The sequence below is a fragment of the Gossypium arboreum genome, chromosome 11, assembly GCF_025698485.1.
Source record: "Gossypium arboreum isolate Shixiya-1 chromosome 11, ASM2569848v2, whole genome shotgun sequence".
In the NCBI taxonomy this organism is placed as follows: domain Eukaryota; kingdom Viridiplantae; phylum Streptophyta; class Magnoliopsida; order Malvales; family Malvaceae; genus Gossypium; species Gossypium arboreum.
Window position 1 is genome coordinate 78,442,376 of NC_069080.1, and position 12,947 is coordinate 78,455,322.

Genomic DNA, 12,947 nt, shown 5'->3' on the forward strand with positions numbered 1-12,947 from the left:
GAGACATAATATAAGCATTAGTTGAGGTTTGATGTCTTGAACAAGGATGGTTGTAAGAAGAAGTGGAATCATTAAATTCATATATATGAATATCTTGCAAGGTAATTAAACTACTAAATTTATTTATTCTAGCTCAAGAACCCAAAGGAGGGGAAACAAGCAAAGGCAAATCAAAGAATATTGAGTAGACAATTGGGAATCATATCATCCGACATAAGGTAAGTCTATAAGCATTTGTAGGCTGATTAATTTATACATAATTAATACTAACGTATCATAAAAGAATTTCTTGGGGTAGGTATTTATTTGGAGTGATATACGTATTTATAAATGTGGTTGTATGTGCTATTTGATTTAAATAAATTGCCTTATTATAATGAGCCAACATTAGCACTAAGTGTGCGGATTTGAATGGCACTATGTGTGTGAAATCGATTGGCACTATGTATGCTAGTTTGAATGTCAATAAATGAGTGAATTTCCAAAGCACTATGTGTGTGGTTTAGTGATACGAGCACGCCCCGCGAACTTCATCGAACAAGCCTGTCAAGCCGAGCATTGACATGTTGGCAAGCTGATCCAAGCTCGTTTCCAGCTCCACTAGCTCCGTCCAGCTCAAATCCAGCTTATTCGAGCTCAATCCAACTTGCCTGAGCTAAACCGAGCTCACTCCTAGCTCATATTCAGCTCACGAGCTAAACCTTGCTCAGCTTCAGCTTAGGAGTTTAATCTCAGCTCAACTTTAGCTCACGAGCTAAAGCTTAGCTCATTTTAGTTTAACTCGGTTTTGTCTTTAATGCATTAAATAAAATTTGCACATATTTATTTAAGCATTAAACTTGTCTTATATTAATATTTGTTATTGATATGTCATAGATATCACATAACTTAAATGTGTTCACATTGTGCTGAATTTATGTGTGTTCACATGATATCTTATGAATTGTTTTATTTCTTGTAGGTACAATGCTCATGGACGGCGCAATGAATGCTTGAAGAAACATCTCTTTTGGACATCCCACATGCATGAATGAACAACATTTAATTAGGTGCATGTATGACCAGATTCAAGTGTTTACAAGTTCATGTATTTGCCAAATACATGAATGCACAAAATACATGAATGCTTGGGTTCAAATGCACATTCGGTTACATGAATGATGAAGATTCATGCATGAATGTATCTAGAAGATCCAATCCCTTTGGACGGTACACATGCATGCATGGAAGGAAATTAATGCAAGTTCATGTAGGGCTTGGTGCAATGTATGAAGAGGTGCATGTAGAATTGAGGTTCAATGGACGGCATTTAAGGGAGTACATGTAATTGGAGACGTTCATACAAGTAGGGGCTATTTAATGTTCATGTTTTGAAGGTTCATGGACCGAATTTATGGAGGAACATACATTGGGACGTTTCATGCATGATCCATGCATTTTCAAGCTAACCATTCAAGTATTCAAGGTGCATTAAAGCTTCATTCGACCAAGGGGGATGATGGAACATCAAAGGGCTGCACATTCATGGATATTCATGATTTTTCTTCTAGAATTATCTAGGTGTTTATGGCCGAATTTCTTAGCTTCTAAGCTTGTCCATTCAGCTACTTTTATTTAGGCTATAAATATATGTTATTTCATTTGTAAGAGGTTAGACTTTTCACTTAATGAAACTTTGTTAAACTTTTATGGAATTTGTGAGATTTCTTTCTCTCATATTTCATTGAGGACTTCGTTGGCTTATCTAGGAAGCCTAGTGGCGTCAACCCTGTTCTTCACTATCCCGAACTTATCACTATCAAATAGTGTGGCGTTCACCCATATACCGAGGTTCCTACTTTGCTAAGTAGCGGGTCGAGGTTTATCACTTTCATCCTTCACCTTGAAAGCCTATAAGCATTTTGGGCCGATATTTTCTAATATTGGTTCGTGCTTGCTTTTAAGAACCCTTTTCTTCCATATCCATCATCTATTTACTTCTTTCACTTTCCCATCCAATTTAGCTGAATATTCATATTATTCTTATCCATAAACCATCATAGAACCATTATACATAGTTTCCGTCCTATTTTTTTCCATCAACTTCATTTCAAAAGTGAATTGAACGATACTTTCTCGTAGACGATCGGGCAACTCAGCATACGACTCGACTCTCCCCAAGGCGGTTCGTACCATTTGGTATTAGAGCTACCTAAAACGAGAAGCTTAGACGTTCGAAGCGAAGCATTCCCGAGGTAGGTTCAAAAAAAAAGAGTATAGAAAAAAAAATTTTGTATACCGAAGTTTTCTTATTTTGATTAGTTTGTTATTGTTGCTATAAAAGCAAAAAACTACGCAGCCGAAAAAAAAAATCGTGTACAAAAGTGATTTTATTGTATTTAGCTTGTCGATATAGTACAACAAAAAAAAGTTATACAAGTTAAAAAAAATCAAAAAAAATTCGAAAAAAAAATTCGAAAAAAAAAGAAAAAGAGTGATTTATGCAAATCAATTGATACTTGATCGTCAAGCTTTGATCTGATATAGTTACCGACCCTTCTTCTATTCTACTCTCCTTAATTCGCCACATTTTTTTTCTTGCCCAATTCCCTGTTCTTTCAGCCAACCTTAAACCTATACGCGTCTCCCTTGTTACCCTATTGAAACCGACCCCTAAGCCTACGATAAAGACTTGGCAAGTCCGACTACGAAGTTGCGAGAGAAAAGATTGAGAGGTAAAAGGCACGAGCGAGTGAGATCATTCGAGCAGAGGTAAAAGCCAAACGAGTGTAAACACGAGCGGGAGTGACACCTTTTCCTTCTTCTTTCCGAGCGAAATTGTGAGGTTTGTGGTGAGGTACTTAAATTTTTTTTTATTTTGTTTTGTGATCTAACATTTTCTTTTTAGCAACAAAAATCATGTCACGCGAAGAGTTCACCGAATCGGAATACCAATACTTGGTTCAAGAAATGCGAAGAATGGCGACTAAACGAGACCAAAGTGATCGAGTTTCTTCAAGTCGTAAAACGGAACCAAGAAACCCACGGAGATATACCCCCGACTACTACCTGAAAAAAAGTTCCAATCGTGATTCCTTTTCGCCATCTACGTCGAGACAAAGAGATTCATACTATGACTCATATTCATCAGCGAATTCGAGAAGTGACTTCGATCGAAAGTCCTTTTCATCAAGAAATTCGAGAAGACGAAAGCCGATTACGATTTTGATTCATTCCAAGATGTCGTTCGGAGAGAAAGACATACTCCTAGTATATCTTCAAAGAAATCATTCAAGGAGTATTCTTCACGAAGTTTTGATTGTGAATCATACGCAAATAGTTCTTCATCTTTCGAACAAGATTTGTATTCTGATCGTTCTTTTGTACATTCTTGTAAAGAGAAACAAAGAAAAGAAAAGAAAAGCAAAAGAAGAAAAGAAAATGAAATAAAAAGAAAAGAGAGGCAAGAGGCAAGTAAGAGAGAAAATGAGTGAATCTTGAGAGAACTTGAAAAAGCCTTTGAAAAAGTCTTTGAAAAGCAAAAAGAAAATGAAAAAGAAAATGAGATTGAAAAAGAGAACGAAAAGAAATTTGAGAGTGAAAAAGAAGATGAAAAAGAAATTGAAACAAAAGAATCGAGTGAGAAAACAAGTGAGCAAGTGAGGATTATTTCTACTAACCCACTGCTCGATCTTCTTGTGAATCAACTTTTAGGTTCCCGGAAGTTTATGCGACCAATTCCATCTACATTACCTTCCAAACGAGAGGTGCTTTAGGTTGTTCAAAAAGGTAAGTTCACGAATGACACTACCCACTTCCAATTGAAGGTAAGAAAGGTAAGGATTCCTTATTTATTGATTCGAGGCCGTTTGAATACAAAGTTGCTCATATAGATTTTTATGGCCTTATTTTGAAAATCTTCCATCTTTTGATTTGGTTAATTCTGTTCACATACTAATGTTAACGATGTTGTTTCAAAAGATGTCATGAAGATTCCGTCTTATGACATGTTTTATAATGACAATTTTGTTGATTCTCATTGGATTGGTTCATCCTGTGCAAATTGAGAATGTGTGTGATAGCAGCTTTTTCACGTTTTGATTTGTTTGATTATAAAAATTCTTTGAATTCATCTTTCTGCTTAAACGTGCCTATTCAAATGATTTGTGATGGATTTGAATTTCGAAAGGTTGCATGAACACAACTTCTTTGCTCGATATATGCGTTAAAAGATTTTTGCATGAAGTAATTGATCTGTTTGACTTTGTTCTTCAAGATAAATCTCTGAAATTTTGTGCAAGATTTCCATGCTTTGATCTATCTATTCGAGTAGAAATTACGATGCAAAATTGTTCGAGTATTTGCATATTTAAGTTTCCTTTGATTTACTTGCATGATAACATGTTGCATCGTTTCTTTGGTGATAAAATGAATATGCTTGGTTGTGCCAATTTTTCAAGTCTAATTGAACGAGTGAAATTTGAATCATGCGATGAGTTGATTATATTTTCCTTATTTAACATGTTGCTGCTAAATCAAATGATCAAGTTCATGTGTTCAAGCCTGGTATTTGCTACATGAATTCATTTTATGGAAACATTAAGCACTTTGCATCATTTGCAATCAAAATATGTTTGCTTGATGTTCAAAATTTTGATAAGAAGGTGAAATTCAATGATTTGGGTTTCAATTTTGATTCATTTATTAATCACCTTGTTTGGCCACATCTGAAATTTTCGTTTTATTTCGAGAAGGTAAGGCCAAGCTATGTTTTCGGAATTGAATCAAATTTCCATGGTAACTTTCCTTTTCCATTTAAGTCCATAGTTTTGGATAATACTAACCATTCTCATTTTTGTGAATTCCACCCCTCGAGGAGCAAGACATGTCATGGTGCGTCACCACCTATTCAAATTTATCGGAGTAATAGGTTTGTCTTACGTTATCTATCCAACGAGAGAAGATTCATTTTGACCGAGAAAGGTAAACCCAATCCTCAATTGTCTTCTCTTCATATTCGTCAAGGTAAGTCATCTGAAAATTTTCAAATATCTTTGCTCAATTCAATTGAAGTTGAAAATTCCATTGATTTGTTGTTTGGAAATTATTTATACTGTGATGTGATGGATTTTTCCTTTTGGCATTGTAATGATGTGATTATTATGTTGGAATTTGGAGACAACCCTTATGTTGTTCAAAAACGAAAGAAAGAGTTAGCATACCTTTGGCCATGGCATACCTTGCATGAGCAAGACAAAGGACCAAATGAGTTGCTATATTCAATTAAAGAAATTAAAAGGTTTTGGATGAGGAATAATGTGTTTAAGTGCCTGCCATCATTTTCAACCAATTATCCCTTGATCCAACTTAGTTTTCATGTTTGCAACGATGGTCTAACGAAACTCTTCGATAAATTTACGTATGCTTGCTTTGACCAATTGAGATTTTTGGCATATGTTCGATTGAATGAATTTTTTATGAACTATCGAACACATTTGAATCTGACTCCTTTGAGTTTCTTTTTACTGGCTGTGGTAAGAATTTTTCATGTTTGTGTGACATCTTCCATCCCATTTGATCGTGGAAAGCCATGCACGAGTCAAAGTTCTCCCATGGACAAACAAATGACTTGAGGACAAGTCGCCTAAAAGAGGGGTGGATGATACGAGCACGCCCATGAACTTCATCGAACAAGCCTGTCTAGCCGAGCATTGACATGTTGGCAAGCTGATCCAAGCTCGCTTCAGCTCCACTAGCTCGGCCCAGCTCAAATCCAAATTATTCGAGCTCAATCCAACTTGCTCGAGCTAAACCGAGCTCACTCCTAGCTCATATTCAGCTCATGAGCTAAACCTTGCTCACTTCACTTAGGAGTTTAATCTCACTCAACTTTAGCTTACGAGCTAAAGCTTAGCTCATTTTAGTTTAACTTCGGTTTTGTCTTTAATGCATTAAATAAAATTTGCACATATTTATTTAAGCATTAAACTTGTCTTATATTAATATTTGTTATTGATATGTCATAGATATCACATAACTTAAATGTGTTCACATTGTGCTGAATTTATGTGTGTTCACATGATATCTTATGAATTGTTTTATTTCTTGTAGGTACAATGCTCATGGACGGCATAATGAATGCTTGAAGAAACATCTCTTTTGGACATCCCACATGCATGAATGAACAACATTTAATTAGGTGCATGTATGACCAGATTCAAGGTGTTTACAAGTTCATGTATTTGCCAAATACATGAATGCACAAAATACATGAATGCTTGGGTTCAAATGCACATTCGGTTACATGAATGATGAAGATTCATGCATGAATGTATCTAGAAGATCCAATCTCTTTCGACGGTACACATGCATGCATGGAAGGAAATTAATGCAAGTTCATGTAGGGCTTGGTGCAATGTATGAAGAGGTGCATGTAGAATTGAGGTTCAATGGATGGCATTTAAGGGAGTACATGTACTGGAGACGTTCATGCAAGTAGGGGCTATTTAATGTTCATGTTTTGAAGGTTCATGGACCGAATTTATGGAGGAACATACATTGGGACGTTTCATGCATGATCCATGCATTTTCAAGCTAACCATTCAAGTATTCAAGGTGCATTAAAGCTTCATTCGACCAAGGGGGATGATGGAACATTAAAGGGCTGCACATTCATGGATATTCATGATTTTTCTTCTAGAATTATCTAGGTGTTTATGGGCCGAATTTCTTAGCTTCTAAGCTTGTCCATTCAGCTACTTTTATTTAGGCTATAAATATATGTTATTTCATTTGTAAGAGGTTAGACTTTTCACTTAATGAAACTTTGTTAAACTTTTATGGAATTTGTGAGATTTCTTTCTCTCATATTTCGTTGAGGACTTCGTTGGCTTATCTAGGAAGCCTAGTGGCGTCAACCTGTTCTTCACTATCCGAACTTATCACTATCAAATAGTGTGGCGTTCACCCATATACCGAGGTTCCTACTTTGCTAGTAGCGGTCGAGGTTTATCACTTTCATCCTTCACCTTGAAAGCCTATAAGCATTTTGGGCGATATTTTCTAATATTGGTTCGTGCTTGCTTTAAGAACCCTTTTCTTCCATATCCATCATCTATTTACTTCTTTCACTTTCCCATCCAATTTAGCCGAATATTCATATTATTCTTATCCATAAACCATCATAGAACCATTATACATAGTTTCCGTCCTATTTTTTTCCATCAACTTCATTTCAAAAGTGAATTGAACGATACTTTCTCGTAGACGATCGGGTAACTCAGCATACGACTCGACTCTCCCCGAGGCAGTTCGTACCATTTAGCATGGCACTATGTGTGCGAATTTGATTAGCACTATGTGTGCGAAATCAGTTGAAGATATAATGTGTGCCGGAAAAGAATAAAGTGCTAGGGCTATTAACGGAGCCATCTAGTTTATCATTGTTTTATACTTCGAGGAAAGGATCTAAACTATCTAGTGGTTTTGATATTTAATTGGATAGCAAGACTTGGCTTGTGGTTGAATCAATAATTTAAGTAATTGTGGCATAATTCAGTATGGTTAAATGGTTGATCTTACAATATTTTTATTATGATCTCATGTTAATGGTCTGTATTATATTGCTTATGACTTACTGAGTTGAATACTCATTTGGTGTGTTTACTTGTCTCCTATTTAGATTCCTTTGATCCATTTTGTGTGTTCGGGACCTTCGTCGAAGTTATCACATCAGCCTGCAACATTTTGGTACCCTCTTCTTAGTTGGTCTAAGTGAACATTACGACATGTATAGGCTAATATGTATTTTGTTTAAACTTTGATATGTATACTTCCAGCTATGCGAATATGGCCTAAATACTAAGTTTGAACTTGGTTATGTTTAATCATGGTATAATTTGTCTTGGTTATAATGTTTAATGCTATTAATGAATGATATATATATATATATAAATATACATATGTTTGAGGGTTGAAAATGCTAAGAAATTTTGACTATGTGTTTTTGGGGTGGTTCGATTATGACACATCTATATATGTGATTACTTGCAATTTGGCTATTGTATATGATCTTAGTATTTAAATTGAGATAGCGTAATGGGTCGTCTGGTTATGTCTGAACATAACATAAAATCATATGATATGGTTGTTATATGATGTAAACTTATGTAATGGTTTTGATTGAAATTGATAATGATTAATTATGTGTTCCGGCTATGTATGAATAAGGATCGTATATGGTAGTATAATGAATTATGCATTATTAAAGATGAACTTAACGAAATGAAGATGATAGAAGAAGATGCATGAAAATTTTACAAATAAGTATTTGGTTCGGTAATATCTCGTAACCTATTCCAGCGATGGAAACGGGTTAGGGGTGTTACATTTTCGATTACTTTGTTTAGTTTATTTACTTTGAGCATGTGTAGCTACACTTGTATGGAGGTTGGTGACCGACACCGGACGTACCAACGTACAGAGTAGAAATTTTTCACAGAATATATTAAAAAGGTGATTTCCACAAGTATACAGGTCACGACGAATTAAGTGAGTACCCCAAGGATCGTATCCAAGGGTGGAAGCATTAAGCTAACTCTGACCTAAGCAAAAATAGATCTAATTAGTACTTTAAATGATTATGTTACGATGAAAAATAAAGAAAGATTTTTGGGATTTTTAATAATAATAGTAAAAAGAAAAGAAACAAATAAATAACAAGAAATCAAATAGCAGAGTCTATCAATTCTCAGCATGAGTGATTAGCTCACTTCAGTAATCATAACCAACTGTCTCTTTGAGTTTTCTTGTTCAATCAACTAGTCGATACCCAGTAGGATCTTCCAATCTTCCACTAGAATAATGAGTAGGCAAGAACTACTTATCTCTTGACCTCATAATCTAGACCGGTTTAAAGCTAAGGTGTTCATGGATAAGCCGTACCAATTTTGGGTTAATTTCCACCTTAATGACTTCTTAGGGTTATCAAGCATAGGGTTTAAATTCTTCCTTCCCTGAACAGTTGGTCTGCTAAGAGAACCCTACAGAGCAGTTAATTAATCATACCTCCACTCGTTAATCCCCTACAAGAGGATTAGTTCGTAATAGATCTCATAAATAGTATAAACTCGATATATAAAATAAACATGAATAACAAATTAAGAATATAAAGTTTAGAAGAAGCCTAGAGAATGTCAAATCTTCATAGAGTTTGATCAAGTTCACAAATTTGGTCTCTTCCAGAAAAGCAAAGAACAAAATTGAAAAAAACCTAAAGCCTAAGAAAAGAGAAAGACAAAAGACTAAAACTAGGAAGAAAATTATACAATATGAAAAGCCATCCATAACATGTTTTAAATAAGCCTATTTATAGACTTAAAGTGGTCATCATCTTTAATTTTAGGTCAGCTACCATCCTTGTGCTTAATTTTTTATTGTGTTGACCAAAACGCCCCTGGCTTGTAATTATTTCCCGTACAGAGGTGATGTTACGACACACTAGGTCTTGTGTCGTGACATTGAAGGTAGTATGCTTCATCTTCAGGATATTCAGGGGGTGTCGCAACATCGTCAGGCTATGTCCCAACACCGAAGGTAGTCTTGAAATTCTTCTATTATGCTCTTATGTTGTGTCATCCAACTCCCCGTGTTGAAAAGTATCGACCAGTATCAAGTTAGCATACCTTGTAATGGTCTCCTACACGCTCACAAAGCATATTAGCTCACCCTTAAGCCTCAGTTGGCCCCTACGGTCAATAAAAGAATCAATTTACACATTTTCTTGATGTAAATAGAATTAGTAAAACTTAACTAAAACTTAACCAAAGTGCTTATATTCAAGCTTCTAAAGTGTGAAAACTAGTTTAATTTGCTACAACGAATTACAACAGATTAAACTCCCCCACACTTAAGTCATTGCTTGTCCTCAAGCAAAGTAAAAAAAATAGTAAATGAAAAGATCACCCTTGTGCAAGTATGGTACAAATGTTAGCTTTGAAACACATGAATAAATATTTCATATTTACACATAATCTTGGCATGATATATAGTTGACTTACCAGTTTTGATATCAAACACTTAAGTTTAGTATATTACAAAGCATTTAAGCATTAAGGGTTTCAAATGTAGGGATCTATGAATAAGTTATACCAATAATTTGATTATCCTAGTAGAATACAAATAGTCATAAATGCATTTTTTTACTATGACGTCAAGTTGTAAATAAGTTTACCTGGATCACATAGAGATTTTCGGCTTGTAACATTTTGAGGCTTGATATAGGTAAGGAATTCAAGAGCAATAAGCATCAAATAGTTTCAAGCACGAAAATGGTAACGCCCTGAATTCTGGGCCTAGAAGAATTAGGCATTGGGCGTGGGAGCGTTAAAATTTTTGGGAACAAGGAAACTGCTCATATGCATGTTAGAACTATGGGGTTATTGATTTTGGAATGGTAGGGGGGTCTCTAGAAAGTTCGGGGTTCAAGTTTTGGTATAGGAAAAATTTTGGTTTTTAGCCTTAAGGGAACCCTGACTCTTGGTGTGAAGACTTTTAATTAATTGAGGCTAAATGGTGGCACAATGAGCCTTGTGGTGTAGTGGCAAGGTGGCGTCACAAGGGTGCCAAGGAGGTCCAGGGTTCGAGTATTGGCATGGGATATTGATGAGTATTTATTTTGCACTTCTGGATGGCAAGTGGTTGAATTGGAGTAGAATTAATGTGGTAGAAGGTTGATTTGGTCTTGGAATTTGAATGTGAGGTGGGAGTAAGTTGAGAAGGGGATTATGGAGAGAATTAAGGAGTGAATCAAGGAGATTTGAGTTGTTGGGAGGATGGAATCGAAATGGGACTCTTATTGTGCATAGAATTTTGGCGGGGGGAAATTTGGGTTCACTTTTCATCTTTGGTGAATATTTTGTCTTCCTTTTTGGTTTTTTCCTAGTTTGCATTGGTGGGAGCCAAAATTTTTACCACTCAAGTCTTGGTTTTCTGCCTTTCAATTTCTTTCAGGGCATTTCCTTTCTCTCCATTCTCTGTGTGCCGAATTTATTTTGAAAGTGACCTATCAGGTTTTTGGTTTCCTTCTTTGTTGTTTGGTCGATTTCACCTCTCTTCTTTTTCTTCTTGCTTGTACCGATTGTCTTTTTCTTTCTCTTTTAAATAGTGACCTTGATTTTCTACTTTATTTCTCTACATGGGCAAGACACCCCCTTCTTTTATTTTTTCTCTATTAAACTTCTCATAGCCGAATACCCTGCTCTTTCTCTGTCAACTACTGTTTTCTTCATAAAGTAGCAGTTTCTTCTCCTCCTTTTTGCTGATATTAAGTGTAAGTGATGGTGTTTGGTCTTGATGGTATTGCCATTGCTATTAATATTCATTTTCTCTTCTATCGAATCTCCCCTTCCCTTTCTTAAACAATTTGCTTCTTGACTCCATGCGTCTTCTTTCCCTTTTCAATACTTTTTGGTGGTAACGGTTCCTCTTTTCCATATTCCAATATTGGTTGATACCTAGGTTCTCTCGGGGTTTGATAGAGGGACAAGCTGCTTGAACTAATCGACTCTCTACTCTCAATTCTTGACCAAGGTGAGTGTTCTTGCCTTGTTTGGTTGAGGTCAAATATTCTTGTTGGTGTGTAAACTTTTAAGTGTGGTTTTAATCACATGATTACTCAACTTCTTTTAATAAGGCTCATTGTGATGCAGAAGTCGTCTAGGGGTTTAACTTCTGCTAACGATTAGAGAGGGTTTGACAAGGTTTGATTGATTAAGTTTAGTAAAGTATGATTTCAGCTTTTGATTGGATAAATGAGTTTTTTTTGTATTGATCTAGTGGCTAACTGTCAGTCTTGATTGCGATAGGTTGGGTGCTGGGGATTCATTGCACACTTTGTATCAAGGTGTGTACACACACCACTCCAACCATAGACTGGCAAAAAGCCGAAATCCTAAAATGTCGAAACACCAAAAAGCCGAAAATTAGGTTTTTGGCCACATAGGCGTGCAAACGCCCATGTGATTTTTTGAGTTCACGGAGTGTGGGCTTACATTGAGGAACGGCTACCATGATCGATTTCATGGGCTTGGGCCAGAAAGGGCCATATTGGCCCAATGGGCCCATGGGCCCCACACGTGTAAAGCTTAAACGTGCACAGCTGAGGCCAATTTTGGGCTTGGTGGGCCACACGATCGTGTGGGTCCACATTGGCCTACTCAGTGGGCTTTGGCCCATTCAACAATTTTTGTACTATTTTCGGTTGCACGTGTCGCTAGACGACCATGAGTTTACTGATGGTCCTAAAAGTACTTAGGCCCAAACTGGTAAAAATGTTTGCTTTGACCCTATAGGATAGATGGATAACTATGTATGCCATAAGATGATTTGTATATGTATACTTGTTTTGTTTACATGCATGATAAAATTTCATGTTTCGGGTGTTGGTCTTGAATGTTCTACTGATGGCTGAAGTCTTGAATTTGTTGCGAATTCTCCACAGCTAGTGTGAGTAGCATCTTGTAGCTTACATTCTGATCCACAGCTCATGTGAGTAGGCGCATTTCACAACTTGTGTGAGCAATGATGTAAAGGAAATGTTACAATTATATGTAAAGGCACACTTCGTATAAGCTTTCTCGAGTATCTGATAAAATTCTAAATGGTTCAATGGGCAAGAAAAGGAAAAGGAAACAGTAAGTACATAAATACAATGAATCATGATATTATGGAACATTGAAGGTGCAAAATGTTATGTTTATAAGTGATGAACCACATATCCTACGGATGATCTCATATATATATGAACAAGTGTACTAACTTGTGAAATTGATGTTGTATAGGCTTATGTCAAGCTTATGGTTATCATTGATTTTATGCTTATGCTTTATATTATCCAAATGAAATTGTAAGTTAAGTTTGGTTTATATGAGCTTACTAAGCATTCATTGCTTACGTAGTTGTTTTTCGTT